This window comes from Triturus cristatus, chromosome 8 (genome assembly GCF_964204655.1).
Source record: "Triturus cristatus chromosome 8, aTriCri1.1, whole genome shotgun sequence".
NCBI lineage: Eukaryota > Metazoa > Chordata > Amphibia > Caudata > Salamandridae > Triturus > Triturus cristatus.
This window is the reverse complement of record NC_140591.1, coordinates 235,655,239-235,669,477: the sequence shown is the minus strand read 5'-3', so window position 1 is coordinate 235,669,477 and position 14,239 is coordinate 235,655,239. Positions and strand designations below refer to the sequence as shown.

Genomic DNA, 14,239 nt, shown 5'->3' with positions numbered 1-14,239 from the left:
GTAAGGTGACACATCCTTAAGGATGCGTCAGTTTTCTCACTCCTGTATCAAGAATACACTGCGTTAGAATGGACTGCATCACGTAAATATTAAATTACGCTAGGTGTCGGAAATACATGCGTAAAAGTGTTGCATGGATATTTATGACATTTTCCAAAAGTGAGCAGCTGCAGCTTAAGTGGCACAGCATTGTGGTTAAATAAAAATCGGTGCCCTTGAAAAACACACATGTAGGAAATGACGCATCCTGTTAGAAATTGGGGTCTCTAGTTGGCAGAGGTAGGTACCTTTGTCCAAATAGGGACCCTTGCTTCTAGTCAGGGTAAGGGGGATACACTCTTTAGATAACCCCTGCTCACCCCCTCGGTAGCTCGGCATGGGCAGTCAGGCTTATCCGAAAGGCAATGTGTAAAGTATTTGTACCAACACTCATAGTAACACAGCGAAAACACCACAATTGGACACCACACTAGTTTAGAAAAATAAAATATCTTTATCTAAACTAAACAAGACCAAAAGGAGACACACCCAACATACACAGTTAAAATTATGACTTTCAAAAGGTTTCAAGAATTTGTACCATAGAAAACCATGGATGCGTGACTTTTCACCAAAGTACCTGTGGATGCGTCAAAGTTCACAAGCCAAACAGCCGCAGCATCGGAAAACAAAGAGATGCGACACTCCTGAGACCTTGGGGAGGCGATGCGTAGAATCCGGTCTGCATGGGGAGTGATGCGTCAATTCTTCATGATGGTTCTGGTCTGCGGGTGATGCATTGGAAGAACTTCCTCCCTCAGTACTACACTCACTAAACCCGGTGATGGAGCACCAGCAGGTGCTGAAGGTGTGTTGGAGCACTTGGGATATCGTGCAATGTGTCCCACCTGACCACATGAATAACACCTTGGAGGGCCTTGGTTGTTGTGCTTGCCCTTAGGGGGCCAGGATACCTAGACTTGGGGGGCTGGAACTCCTTACCCTGGGCACTGTTTTGGTTACCCATGTCCCCCCCACTCTTCTGCTAGGGACACTGCCCACCCTTGGCTGGGTTACCCACAATCCCCTTGTAGACCCTGGTACTGGGCCAGCGATCCGCCTCCCTAGCAATCTCCTTGGGAACAGTTAGCTTACTATCCAATAGATGGTAGCGCAGCTCTGGAACACACAGACTACTCAAGTGCTCCTAACCAATAAGGTTGTGCAACCCCTGGTAATCAGTTACCTGGCTGTCCTTCACCCAAACTTCCAGTGAACGGTTATATATGTTTGCACATTCAACCCAAGTATGAGTATCAAGCTTCTTAAAGTTCCTGAACTCTCTGTATTGCTCTGGGGTGAGCCCATACCTGAGGCATAAAGCCTCCTTTATGTTGGGATAGGTTAGGATACCTGCCTGCTCCAAAGGTTACAGGGTGTCCCTCCCAGTGGCCTGAATGTGTTTCCACAGGTCCACCCCCAATTCTTCTCAGGAACCTAATTTATGCTCAAGGGTATCTTATATGCCGTACACCATGCATAAATATCATCACCCCTCAGGTAATTTTGTACTAGGTCCTTGAGTATGTAAACCTTACACCCTTGTACTGGTTGTACGCTGCCACCATTTGAACTGGACTCCACTTTCTTGGCCTTAATGTCCAGTTCCCTCATGCTCAACTTATGAGCCAAAAGCAAATTCTTTTCCTCCAAAGTGAGAGCATTCTTTCTCTCCTCTGCCATTTTCTCTCTCTCTATGGGAGCCTTTTGGTTCTCCATTTCCAATTGCTTCATCTTTAAGCTTAAGAGCTGAACATCATGATCTCTGACCATTTGGTTTTCCTCCAGCTCCTCTGGAGAAAAGCTTCTGATGGAATGGCTGCTGCCAGCCCTGGAGGCTGCTCTTGATACAGGCAGACCCAGTGACCTGAAACCATTCCCGTGTGCATCCTCATCTACCTCTGCATCACCTGTCTCCCCAGCCTTATTGTCCTCAAACCAGGCCCTTAAGGCCTTCTGTAGCTCCTCCTTCCTGGTGGGACATCCAAAATGTTTGAAAAATTGCTTGAGCTGATCTACTCTGTAGATATGCATGACCTCAATATCAAACACAATTCAGCCATCTCACTTGCTGGTTTACTCTTCTGAGTCATGATGCGTGAATACTTTTAAGGGTCACTCAAAAATAGACCCAAAAATAAAAAACAGTTAGTGCTTGCGTAGTGGTCTGCACTAAACTAGAGATGTACACCAATCACTGTGGTTCAAATACAAATACAGGTTCAAATCCTCACTGCGGACCACCAATGTTAGAAATGGGGGTCTCTACTTGGTACAGGTAGGTAGCTTTGTCCAAATAGGGACCCTTGCTTCCAGTCAGGGTCAGTGGGATACACTCTTTAGATAATCCCTGCTCACCCACTCGGTAGCTAGGCGTGAGCAGACAGGCTTATCCCAAATGCATTGTGTAAAGTATTTGTATCAACACTCACAGTAACATAGTGAAAACAACACAAATGGACACCACACCCGTTTAGAAAAATAAAGTATCTTTAGCTAAACTAAACAAGACCAAAACCACAAAATTCCAACATACACAGTGAAAAATATGACTTTCAAAAGGTTTCAAGAATTTGTACCATAGAAAATTGATGCGTGACTTTTCACCAAAGTACCTGTAGATGCGTCAAAGTTCACAAGCCAAACAGCCGTAGCGTGGGAAAACAAAGAGATGCAACACTCCTGAGACCTTGGTGAGGCAATGCGACAGTCCCGCTACACGCAGAGGAAGGGTTGCATTGAATCTGGTGTGTACGGGGAGTAGTGCGTCAAATCTTCGTGACGGTTCCTGTCCGTGGGTGATGCATTGGAAGAACTTGCTGTACAGGTAGGATGCGTAGAAATCCAGGGATGCGTCGGCGATCGATGTGGCGGCATCGAGCGGCGCTGCGTCGGTCCTCTTCAGCCACGATCCCTTGATGCATCGATTCTTACAGCAGCGACAGGCGCTGCAATAGTTTTTGCAGCTGCATTTCGATGCGTGGAAATTCTTCTCATGCCGTGGAGATGCATCGAGAAAACAGAGCGATGCGTCGATTTCTGTAGTTCTTCAAGTTTCTTCTTTCTTCCAGCTCATAAATGGCATCAACAACCTCCAGATGCCCAAAACTGGTACAGGCACCTCTGGCAGGCTAGAACTCACAGCAGCAGAGTTCAGGGGAGCTTAGGGGTGAAGTCTTTACATCCCTGAAACTTCTGAACTGGAGGCCAGCTCACTTCAGGCCCTTGGAGATCTCCTTCAAGCAGGTGACACAGCACACATCAAAATCTTTCTCCTTTCCTTGACAGAAACAGCAACTGTAGGTCAGCCCCAGACACAATGTAAGGGCAATACTTCTCCTCAGTCTCTCCAGCTCTTCTACTTGGCAAAGGTTCCTCTTGAATTCCAGGAATGATCTAACATTTAGGGGTTCTAGGTCTAGTACTTATACCCCAAAATGTCTTTGTTCTCCTTGTGCAGGGGGCTCTAAGCCAGTTCAAACCAGTTCTGCCTTCAGTGCTGCAGATTGACCACATGAGATGGAGACATCATTGTGCAAGGAAGACAGGCCCCATTCAGGTGCAAGATAAATCTCCTCCCACCACTCTATAGGCAGCCAGGGTCTATTGAGCTAAAGGCTGAGTCATCCAAGAAGGGCCAGGCACACCTCAACCCCCCCATAGGCTGTCTACAGGGAATGTACATCCACTCACTCTGTCACACTGAAACCAGACAGTCAATCCACCAACAGGCAGAGGCAAACAGGAAGGTTGAATAAGAAAGTAGCCACTATCTAAAAGTGGGGGCAGATTTACAAGAACTGAACCATTTCTGCATATTATCAGAGATATGTCAGTTAATTTGCATCACGCAAAAAAATGCGTGGATTGACAGAAGCGTGATGCATCTGTTAGCTTAAAGGCAACGCATTGCTGGAGCTGTGTCGCAAGCACGACGCAACTCCAGCAATTCCTCGGAATGCCTATTTCTATTATGCTGCGTCACTCATTATGCCTGCTTCAAGCAGGCATGAGGTTTTGACACAGTGGTGTCCTAGAAGTGACTCAGTGAAATCTTGTAGATTTCACTGCGTCACTTTTACGAGGCTTTCTTACGTCAGAACGCCCACCCTGCATACATTATACCTGAAGCAGGTATAATGTAACACAGGGTAATACAACATGATGCATCTTCCTAGATGCGTCACGTTGTTAATGTGTCGCAATTTGGTGCATTGTTTACAACGCCGCAAAAGTGATGCAAAGGCAGCGTAAAAGTGGTGCAAGGGGCTTGTAAATCTGCCCCGTGGTATTTTCAAACACACAATTTAAAAACCATCTTTACTAAAAGATGTGTTATTAAATCCTGAGTTCAGGAATACTAAACTCCACTTTTCTAACTTATTCATATAGGAAGATATGCTTGTAAAATTTTACAAAGCATTCCCCATTGTGCCCCTTGGGGCAAGATAGCCTTTCAATAATGAAAAAAACAAATTGGCAGTGTTTCACTATCAGGACATGCTACACACACCAGTACATGTTCTACCTTTCACATACACTGCACCCTGCCCAGGGGGGTACATCTGGCCTACCATAGGGTGTCTTATATGTAAGAAAAGGGAAGGGTAGGGTCTGGCAAGTGGGTGCACTTGCCAAGTAGACATGGCAGTTAACAAACTGTGCACAGGCACCGCGGTGACAGGCCTGAGACCTCTTTTCAGGGCTACTCATGTGGGTGGCACAGCCAGCGCTGCAAGTCCACTAGTACCATTTGATTTACCAGCCCTGGCACACTCAGTGCACTTTACTAGGGACCTACTGGTAAAACAAATATGCCAATCAGAGAGAACCAATGGCAATATCAATTTACACAGGTATCACTTGCACTTTGACACTGATCAGCAATGGCAAAGTGCCCAAAGCATCTAAGCCAGCAAAAACGAAATCCAGCACAGCATCAAAAACACAGGAGATAGAGGCAAAAAGTCAGGGGAAACTACGCCAAGGATGCCAGGTCTAACACATCCATACCTGTATATAGGAGAATTTGGACTGGACAGTGCTGCAACTGGAACCACAGCATGGAGGTAGTCATTTTAAAACTAGGAGCCAGACGGAGAGGACCACCATCATCCACCCTACTACAACCACCCTCTCCACCCCCTCGATCACCCCCACAAATGCAAAGAGGGAGAAAGAAGTGCATATATAGACAAAGGAGCACTCTGAGATACCCCAGGAAGGAGGAGATCATCACTCTACATCGCCTGAAGAAGCAGTCCATTGTAGACCTGCTACACCTGATTGCACCGATGATAGAGGTCACGGCTAACAGGCCTATTGACATACCTCCACAGGCTAAGCTCATGGCTATCTTACATATTCTGGCGTGGGGCTCCTTCCAAACAGCAGTTGCCAAAGTGGCTTGAATATCTCAGCCATCCTTCTCCTCATTCCTTCCCAGTTTTCTGGACACCATCATTCAGCTGACACCCAGCTACCTTTGTTTCCCCCAACACCCCAGAACAGCAGATGGAGATAAAGCAAGGCTTCTATGTCATCGCTGGGTTCCCACATGTGCTGGGTACTATGGATTGCACACATATGCACTTTGTAACTACTGCAGCAACCTCACATCTGTATAGGAACTGTAAACACACCCACCCCATCAATGTATAGACCATTGTGGATCATCGAGATTTCACAAACGTCCTGACTAAATACCCTGGCACCATACATGATGCCTTCATATTCTGGCACAGCATCAACAATTACCACTTCAAGAATGGCCAATATGCCAATGGCAAACTTGTAGGTAAGCTAAACAGTAACACCTAACACAACCCCTAACATGTAGAAATGGATCACATCATACCCATAATAGTGTCTGATGACGCACATAGGAACTAAAGTAAGGGGGTTGTGGTAATCATATGCCCCATGTGTGTGTTAAACAAAAACAAACTAAGGGCCACATCTAAGATTTAATGTGGTAGGGCAGCCCTGCAGGTCTTCCTGCTGTGCTGCCAATGGCAAAAGAAAAGGGCAGGTTTGTGCTGTGTCTCTCAGATATGGTGCATTCCTGTCCCCTTACCTAGCACTGGCACACAACAGTGTGCCATGTGCCAATGCAGGCACCTTTGAACCATGGTAAAAGGATGCCTGTGTTGTGGGGATGATCTTATTTGTGCATGACCGGAAACCTTTATGCACAAAAGCACACATTGAAAAAGGTAAAACGTGGAGAAATAAAATGAGTTCTAATTTTTGTCCCACAGTCACTCCTCCTCTGGTGAGGTGTAAGATGCCTGTGCTGACTCAGAGTACTGATTTCATGTCAATCTGGGGCAGTGTCAAAAATCCTTGGATGTTGTTGAGCCCTCTCTCAACAACACCCATTGCACGGACCATTAGTGCATAAAAATGTGTTAAAGAGAACTAGATTTACATGTCAGCATGTCAAAATAAGTGACATAATGCTGCCTGGTAAATATGGAGCTGGCTCATGTGCCACCAGAGAGTCACAAAAAGTGACACACCTGCGGCACAAGGGGCCTCATAAATCTCAACATACATAAAGGCACCATGTAGTTATTACTAATGTGGAACAGCAAAGAGCATTGCATGGTTTTGACCAGTGTGGTGTATCACCCAGGTGGGTATGTAACAGTATCCAGGGAGATGTGGTTGTGTCAACATGCAACCGCTGTGTGTAAACAGACATGTCATGTATCACAACAAACACATTTGTATTTAATCATGGAAACATGAAGCTGTCTTGGTGGTACAGCTCTCCCCTGTCCACAAGTACCTATGGTGGAACAAATAAACAAGGTGCCACTTTACAAACCATCTGCGCTGCCAGTATGTCACTTTTTTACGTATTAATAGTGAGACACTGCTGGCACATGGGGCATGTATATGTCAGGTTGTCAGCAGCACAAGAGATGAACAACGCCACTAACCTTTCTCAGCAGCCAGCGGAGACAATGGCAGTCGAATGTCCCCCGATTCCCCCGAGCGCAACCCCCAGCAGAGGAAGATAACACTGCTGCAGAAGGTCGGGCCCCGTGGAAAAGGGAAAAGGGAAAAGGGATAAAATAACAAACTACGCAGCAGTAGCCCTAGTTTTTCCCTGGTCTGGTCTAGGAGTCCAAATGGTGCCCCTCTAGGCCTTGGCACTGCAGTGTGAAAGAAAACAACATGTATGAGAAGGACCACACTTCAATATACTTACACGTGCTAGAACAGTACCACATACATACACTCATCAGGAGCCCTACAGCAACGCTTGACACCCTGAGCCAGCACAACACCACTGGGTAGATTGACAAGCAAAAAGAGTCCCCCCGGGATGAGGTAACTAGTCTCAAGTCAGTTGTGTAGCGAAGCCATCCCTACTGTTATAACATCACAGTAAGATCTCTCCCAGTCGCTCTGTCTGGGTATGATGAGCTCTGAAGGTGTTTACCCTTGCATTCCGATGCTGAGTAGTAGCAAGGAACAGAATGCAGTCCAGCACGTAATTACAGAACTAATGCCACCAGACCATGCGGGACATATTCAAAGTAATTGGTCAAAGGAAGTCAAGGAAAGAACCTCTCCGGTATCACACTTGCGGTACCCCTACCGCCGTACCAATTCTGTGAGACAGGAGCAGCTGATCGAGTCTCAGCCCACTGTAAAACAAGGACACGGAAATGAAAGAAGCACTCCGACGCTTCTTGCAAGTGTGTCTGTCCTATAAACAATACATTTTAGGTTACTTACGGAAGCGCTCTGGCGCTTTTTGCAAGTGCATCCGCTACGGTGGAAAAGAAAACAAAGTCGCGGAACTGAAGGAGGTGCTCCGGCGCTCCTTCATGAATACCTGTGGGTTTTGCTCTTCGAATGAGCCGGGCCTGGAGACGGAAACCGGTTCAACCTTCCGGCAGGCGATTTTCTCCAGGGAACCTCGGGAGTCACTGGAATCGCTGATCTCTGGGTTACGGGAAGCGCTTGTCTCGGGATTACAGGAAGCACTGATAATTTTTCTCGCTGGGATCCGGCGGGGACACAAGTCAACATCTTGAATCACTCGAACATAGATTGTCAAGCACCTCCCTCAGGAGGAGGAGGTGCTTAAATAGGGGCTGCTCTATACCTCGTTTTGCACTCTGGAATGCCCGCTACCCCCTGGGAGATGTAGTGCCACGGGCTCCTTCTCCACTTTCGCCCAGGCACTCGCATGCAAAGGAAACGTATATGTGTCTGTCTAGCGGTCCACCTGTAAGTGATCGCTACAGTATATTTGCACACTAATGTGTCATCAAACTAATAGGAATGTCTGAAAAGGGAACAACACACGCCATATGGCCTATCTTGTAGCTGTAACTATGTCAAATAAGTGACAGTATTGTATGGGTCTCTATGTATCAGGTGACCAGGGATATGGGATGCAGCCGTGGGTCATGACAACCTATGGAAAGTCACAGTCGGCACAGGATATGGCCTACAACCAGAGTCTGTGCAGGACAAGAAACACTGTTGAAAGGACCTTTGTCCTACTGAAGGCCAGATACATGTGCCTGAACATTTCTGGTGGTCGTTTTCTGTACTCACCACAAACCATCTGCAAACTGATCTTGGCATGTGTATTACTGCACAACATATGTGTGCAGACAACTGTACCCTAGGATGATGACATATAAATTACTGAGCATATGGTGGAGGATGACAAGGAGGATGCCCAGGCTCCTCCAAATCCTAACACAGTAGCAGGCAAACTTTATTCATAATTTCTTTTCAAAATAGGAGTGTGCCATTAATCCTCATACAACCTGATTTGCCTTTGCAACTTCACAACAAGTTTAAGATATAGTACTTGCCTGTGTGTACATTACGTTACCTATTTTTTTTTTTATTGCAGACAAACATTAGACTTGGAGTATCCCTCAGAAATGTACACTCATGTCAGATGCCAGGCATAAGGCACCATCAATAGAAAACGATGGGCCTGTGGAACAGAAACATCACTGCTTTGACATTCTGGTGGCACAATGTTCACTGCATATATATAAGGCCGCACAAAGCCACTTTAAATGGCTTTTCATGCCCTTGTCACTATGTGCTCCTTTCATGCAGAGCACTGTGTGAAAGGGGCATTCCGTGGGAGTTGCTGTGGGTGTTCCCATGCATTACCCATGGAATTTGCCACATTTCAAGATTTCCAAGATATCAAAGTCCTTGAAATGTATCAAAACACTTACTCCATGCCAGGGTTGGCGTTAGGAATGTGCAAAAAGTAGAAAGTTAAAGAAATCTCATTGTTTTTACCATTTCCTATGTGTGAAGTAGAAAGCACACATACAAAGAGGTAACGACCTGAATTGATTGATATTGTGCAGGCACCCTTGCACCATGGTGCATAGGTGCCTGTGATGGTGCACGACTGACCATTGTGCACCAGTGCAGTGGAAAAGGACAGGAACGCATTGTCTCACATAGATACTGCTCATTCCTTATGTTTTGTTTTGACATAGGGCAGTGCAGCAAGATTCCTTGCGGTGCTTCCCAACACCAAAAGCTCTTAAATGACTCCCTAGGTACTGTCCATTGCCAAGTGTAAGTAATCAAATGTGTCTATAAAAATTACATAGGTTTGAAACAAAAAAGTACATATCTGAAGGTGACACCATAGTATGAAAGGTCACACAACAGTCTGAAATATAAAAGGATTTTCTGAACGCTGACAATTTGGATATAACTAAACAAATTTCCAAGTAAAGTCATGCAGAAGCATCCATCGGGACTGTGGTGGACTGTAAAATGATGCCAGGGAATGAAAGTGGAGCTATCGACACCTAACGTCAAATTTGGCCCATGTCAAAACTGGCTTGCACCTTGAAATGATGCTTGAGCATTTAACGTCAAAACCAGACCATTGCAGATTCACCTATCTGTCCAAAATTGACGTTGGGAGATGAAACGACAGATTTTGCCATCAGTCTGATTCAGGAAGCATGATCCACTGAGACTGTACTGGAGTTTAGAAAGATGTCAGGGAATAAAAGGGTGGTATCAGCTTCTAACGTCAAAATTAGCCGATGTCAAAACTGACTTGCACCTAAAAATGACGTTTGAGCATCTAACGTCAAAATCAGACCGTTGCACACTCGCCTATCTGTCCAGAATTGACGTTGGAAGATGAAACGTCAAATTTTGCACAATGAAAATCAAGCAACAGGGACATCGATGAGATTCAAAAGAGTCTATGTCAAATATACATTTGCTAAATTTAACCTCATCTGAAATCATTAACAACAGAAATTGACGTATTCCTAACAAATGAAGTACTTGAGACACATTTATGTCAGCCGGGAACCTGCGCAAATAGAAACATCGTTAGCCGAACATGGTGAACCGCGATGAGGATCTCCTGGACCATCTGGGTCTTGAAGTATCTGTAATAGTAGGTAGTTTGACTTACACAAAGAGCTTCTGGCCTATTCCTGTTGCTAACCTAAGATGTTCACATTAATCATTTGTAAGTGGTATGTGGAAGAATATTTAAATACTGCATAATGAAATCCTAACTCAAATTTGACAATACATCACAATACGTGGAACATGGCCTCAAGGAAAACATAATGTAACCAACCTATGTCATGCAGTGCAGTAGGGACACACATATCAGGGACTCACTTAGGAAGGCCAATTGTGCAGCAGGAACTTAGGGCCTCGGTTATGAAAAGTGTTGCAATTCATTAAAAAACAAAAAAAAAAAAGCATATAACTGCGTTTCTTGTGCCCTCATCAACACTTTGGATGCACTATATTTGCAGTATTTTGTTCCATATCCTCAATCATGAGATTTTGACGTAGGGCAGCGCTGCAATGAATCTTGCAGTGCTGCCCTAGGACAAAACAAAAGTGCAGGAATGTGCCATTTTTATGATATATGGTACAGTCATGCCCTAATCCCCAGCACCTGCACACAATGGGCTGCCGTGGCCAGTGCAGGCACCCTTGCACTATGGGGAACGTGTGTCGGATCTGTGGTTATGTTTGATTATGTGCAGGAAGGGCCACCTTCCTTGGCAAAATCTAGCAATCAAATATCCTCTTACTATATGTGCCACAGAATGTAGCACACATAAAACGAGGAAAAAATGTGAGACATATAAACATTTCTCCTCGGTGCGCCTCCCTAACAACACCCCTGGGGTTGCGTCAGATTTTTACCCATTCCCAGATATACGATTTCTCATACATCTGGGAGTGTGTCAGCTTCAATGTTTGCTGTGTTTAGAGATCGTTTATGTGAGTCTCACATCAAATTGTCTCATAAGAGGGTGGGGATTGATGTTTTTGCAGTCTGTTGTGATGCATGTGTGGAGTAGTATAAGGTATAGTTGTTTAGAATAAGGTATTATGTTACGATGATAGTGTAGTTAAGTTAGTTTAAGGTATTGTAGGTATTTGCATTTTATGTTCATACCGATTTGTCAATAAACCAGTTTTCCATTTCCTAAACTGCTTACTTCTTAAAGACCTTGTCAGTGATGACATCTGCTTAGGTTGGGTTATACACATTCAGACTGTCAAGTTTGTGTATATGTTGGTCAGTAGGTAAAAAGTACAAGGATTCAGATTGCATAATTGGCAAGCAGCACGGTGCTACTGTTGGGAGAACAGTATCTGAGGCACCGGATGAAAAGTATGGCAATCCACATCGAGTAACCCACAAGAATGCATGTTAGATCTGGGGGTCCTGAGACCCCCCCCCCACTCAAAGGGAACATGTGCTACCTTGCAAAGGCGCACAGAGTTGTCAGCTGACACTACAGGGTGAAGTACATCGGGAATGATCAGCTCCTCAGGGACCCACTGACACCTGACCGTGGTCACACTGGCTCCAGTGACCCTGAGAGCCTCCACCCTCTTCCCATTGATGGTCACCCACTGCCTGTACTTCTTAGTGTTATCAGGGACAGGGGTTTCCTGGACCATCTCTGTGTCTCCTAAAGAGACAAAGGACATAACTGCTAATCCCTCCAAATCGCTAGAAATTAAATCCCCACCAAAAGCTACACTAGCTATACCCGGTGTTGGAGCACCAGAGGGTGCCTGGGATTTCTTGGGACACACAGGAGACTTGTGACCCAATTCCTGACAGTGATAATACTTAATGGGACCCTTGTTATCCGACCTGCCCTTAGGGGGCCAGGTTGGTTTGGGTTTGGACTTGGGGGGCTGGGACTGGTTACCCTGGGAACTGTTTTGGGGCCCTTGTGAGAACTCTTTTTGGTTACCCTTGCCCCCCCCACTCTTCTGCTGGGGACCCTGCCTACCTTTGGCAATGGTACCCACAATTCCTCTGTGGACCCTGGTACTGGTCGAGCGGTCCGCCTCCTTAGCAAGCTCAATGGGGTCCGTCAGCTTGCTGTCTAAAAGATGCTGGCGCAGCTCTGGAACACATAGACTACTCAAGTGCTCCCAACTAATTAAATGTAACAACCCCTTATAATCAGTTACCTTGCTGCCCTTCATCCAACCTTTCAGTGCCCGCGAGTACAGATTCACACACTCCATCCAAGTCTCAGACTCTTTCTTCTTGGAGTTCCTAAACTGCAGTCTATACTGCTCTGGAGTAAGTCCATACCTGAGACATAGGGCCTCCTTCATATTGGGATAGGTCATGGTACCTGCTAATTCTAAGGGCTCTAGAGCACTCCTCCCAGAAGCCTCAAAATGTTTCCACAGGCCCGCCCCCAATGCTGTTCAGGCACACCATTCATTCTTAATGCTATCTCATACGATGTAAACCAGGCATAGATATCTTCACTCCTATTGTAATTCTGTACTAAATCTTTGGGGATATATACTTTACCCCCCGGCACTGGCTGTGCGCTGCCACCACTGGAACCAGACTCCGCCTGCTTGGCCTTGATGTCCAGTTCTCTCATGCTCACTTCATGAGCCAGAAGCAATTTCTTCTCCTCCACCACCTTCTCTACTTCCAATTGCTTCATTTTCATTTTCATTATTTCCAATTCATGGTTTCTCACCCTTTGATTCTCCTCCAACTCCTCTGGAGTGAGCCCCCTACTGGAATGGGAGCTGCCAGCCCTTGAGACTGCTCTGCCCACGGGCAGATCTTGGGGAACAAAACCATCCTCTTCATTTGCACCACCTTCCTCTTGGGCCTCCCACCAGGCCTTCAAGATTCTTTGTAGAACATCCTTTCTAGCTCCGCCTTTCACAGGGCAACCAAGGTCTTTGCAGAATTGCTTGAGCTCCTCAACTTTGTATGAATATAAATCCGCAATGGAAAACTCCAATTCTGCCCTCTCACTTGTTGTCACCTGAGACATGATGCTCTTGAAGAGTTACTCAAAAATAGAAAAATACAGTATGTGGTTGTCTATTGGTCTGCACTCCTAGTGATGTACACCAATTACTGTGGGTCAAGTACAAATACAAGTTCAATCCTCACCGCTGACCACCAATGTTAGGTCTGGGGGTCTCTAGTTGGCAGGGTAGGTACCACTGTCTAGTCAGGGAAAGGGGGATACACTGTTAAGATAACCCCTGCTCACCCTCTAGGTAGCTTGGCCTGAGCAGTCTAGGCTATCAAAGGCAATGTGTAAAGTATTTGTACCAACACTCACAGTAACACAGTGAAAACACCACAGATTTACTCCACACCAGTTTTAGAAAATAAGGTATCTTTACTAAAAACTTCACAAGACCAAATACTACAGACAAACCAACATATAATTCAAAAGGTTACTTTAAAGATAGTTCAAGAGTTTGCAGAAAGTACTCCAGTCAGTGTCCTGCACAATGCGACTCAATGCACAAAATGCGACACTCTCGTGCCCAACAGTACCTCTAGTTGCGATAAGGTTCCCAAAAGCTATCACAAGGAAGATGGCAAAGGCGATACGATACTCCTGAGATCCTGGGGAGGCTTTGCAGCAGCCCTGCTTCACGCAGCAGGGGTGGATGCGCCGGCTCCGATCTGTAGGGGGAGGATGCGATGACTTTGGCTTTCGTTGCGTAGGTTTCTTAGGGGGAAGCTTCACGCACAGGTACGATGCGACGATCTTCGGTGCTGTGCGATGCGCGGCGCGGCGTTGACTTCTGGCGCTGCAACCCTCAATGCGTCGCGGTGCGCGGCGCAGCGTTGACTTCGGGCGCCGCAACCCTCGATGCGTCGCGGGACGGGACTCTG

The 14,239-nt window shown here is 46.0% G+C and overlaps 1 long non-coding RNA gene across 1 annotated transcript in view; it reads right to left on the bottom strand.

Annotated features, from left to right (window-relative positions):
• Positions 1 to 8,110, bottom strand: part of LOC146801900 (uncharacterized) — a 111,722-nt gene extending 103,612 nt beyond the window's left edge. The window contains exon 1 of the long non-coding RNA XR_014968078.1: positions 7,892 to 8,110. This is a non-coding gene — a long non-coding RNA (uncharacterized LOC146801900). The remainder of the gene's footprint in view (positions 1 to 7,891) is intronic.
• Between the last annotated feature and the right edge of the window lie 6,129 nt (positions 8,111 to 14,239).